Here is a 2,681-nt window from a genome sequence, read left to right as displayed (position 1 = left end):
TAGGATAAAAGAACACGAAAAGATAGATCCTCAATGTAAAAGTTTAGAAAATATGGACCAAACAGTAATTCTAGTTACAATTTCCTATCCATCTATATTATTTCCAAAATTAAACACATTCTCTCTCACTCTCTTCTTCATAACCAGTGTTTGAAAAGTTGGCAAGTCGCCCAGTTCGACTCGAGAATCGGTATCCCCGTACCGGTTGCCAACCCGTGTCTAGAGAGAATCGATTCTAGCATAATATGCTAAACTGCCTGATTCGACTCGAGAATCGGCACCTCGTATCGGTTCTAGCATAATATGCTAAACCGCCCGTGTCTAGAGAGAACCGGTTCTAGCATAATATGCTAAACGCCCGTGTCTAGACAGAACCGGTTCTAGCATAATATGTTAAACCGCCCGTGTCTAGAGAGAACAGGTTTTAGTGTCCAGAGAGAACCGGGTGGTTTTAAAAGCGGGAATCGGTGACCCGTGTCTAGAGAGAACTGGGCGCGTTCTAGTGTCTAGAGAGAACTGGGCGGTTTTAAAGGCGGGAATCGGTGACCCATGTCCAGAGAGAACCGGGCCTGAATCGCCTGATGACCCGTGTCTAGAGAGAACAGGGCGATGATGACCTGTGTCTAAAGAGAACCGGGCGATGTAGGATAATTCCTAAACATCATTAAATGAAGACAAAATTTAAATATATTCTATTAATAGGCAACATATCCTCACATGTGGCGAGGCAGCATGATGGTTATGACTTCTGCTCTTTTCCTTGATGTACCAAGGTCCAATCCCCTTGGTGTTACATATTTTATTAAGTTTTATTGTATTGCGATTGATGTCCCAAGGTCAAATCCCCTTGGGTGTTACATATTATATTAATTTTTGTTATATAGCGGTTGATGTCCCAAGGTTGAATCCCCTTGAGTGTTACATATTATATTAATTTTTATTGTATAGCAGTTAATTTTTGTTGTAAATAATATAAAAAGCATAAAAAAATGAAAAATAAAAATCTTATTCTATTTGAAATCTCTCTCTTTCTACTAACAATCTCTTTCACTAAATTTATTCTAGAAACTTAAAAAATTAAATTTTTGAAAAATTAAAGTGTTATTTCGAAAATCTATAAGCATTTCATTAATTTTTACATTGATAACAAAATATTTTATTTTATTTATTAATTTTTACATTATAAATCATGTAATGTACTATTTTTCTTACAGTTGTCAATAATACATTTTAAATTAGATAATATTATAAAATATTTTGAATTTGTTATTATTTGTATAATAAAATAATTAAATATAAACTAATAATTATAATTTCAATATATAATATTTAATTAGTTAGGTTATAATAATTTTGGATTATAGTTAGTTAGATTGTAATAATTTGAGAAAGTATATAATAAGACAATTTACCTTTGATACAAGATGGTCACAATAAATCTTGACCATTGGATGTGAAATTGGGTGGCTGCATTTATTTCATTGACCAAGCTGAAAGTTCAAATGAATTTTTCTGGAACTTTATGATACACCCAAACTATCAGATTTCACATCAAATGGTTGTAAATAACTGTGACCTCCCCATTCCAAAGATAAATGGTCTAATTGTATACCATCCTTTTATTTTGTTAAAAAACCTATTTTATCTTCATCTATATATAGATGGACACCATATTTATCACTATTAGGACTTCATGACAATAAATTCCAACAAACTTTTAAAATTTAATTGAAGATAACTTTTAAAAGGCAAAAAATTAAAAAAAAATAATAATTGGGAATTTGTATTCATCTTCTAAGTCCAAAGAACCTCGTTATTTGGAAACTGCTTTCTGATGTAAATTTTTCAAAAATGAAGTTCATGATATAAAAATTTAAAGTGCCATATTATTTATTTTTATTTGAAATAAATAATAAATAATAAGTAGGAACTATATTTTTATTAGTTTGTACATCATAAAAGCTTTATATAATTATATAAAGAAAAACAATTGTGTTTTAATTCCTTATTTTTAAATTATTCATTTTAAAAATCAGACTTTAAAAATTCAAAAAAAAAAATGTCATATTTTTATTTGTATGAAAGAATTTTATCCTTATACGCAATGGAAAAACTAGTTGTTAGGACTCCATAAGAAGAAACTACTATTAAACATTAAGAGAAATTTTGTCCTTGCACGCATAGAAAAATATTAAAGAAAATTTTATTAATAGAGGATTGACACGTTAAATCTTTAGTTCGCTTATGAAGAACTCGCGATTTTCATTTGTACATGCATGAGGTCTTGACACCAAGAGACCAACCAACAATTTTACAATAGAAAATCTAAATAATAATAATAATAATGATTGAACAAATTTATCATTAGTCAGAATATGACTATATAATCTTTTAAAAGTATGATAATGTAAAAATGAATATGACTATAGAATATTTTAAAGTATAATAATGCAAAGATGATCCAACAAATTTTATGAGATTGTTGCAATCGGGTTACAATCGGAATGATTTCTTTATATACACTTGTGACGTCCTTGTCACAAAAGTAAATGATTTTTTTATATATACTTCACATTATTCTTTCACGAGTGTCTAATGGTAATTTCCACTGTTATAATTTTAATAACAGTATGACCCGGATCAGGTTTCAAATTGCTACCAAACTCATTTCGGAACAATAA

The sequence above is a fragment of the Amborella trichopoda genome, chromosome 2 (assembly GCF_054954075.1).
Source record: "Amborella trichopoda isolate Santa Cruz 75 chromosome 2, AtrichopodaSantaCruz75HAP2 v2.0, whole genome shotgun sequence".
Lineage (NCBI taxonomy): Eukaryota > Viridiplantae > Streptophyta > Magnoliopsida > Amborellales > Amborellaceae > Amborella > Amborella trichopoda.
Note: the sequence above shows the minus strand (reverse complement) of the source record.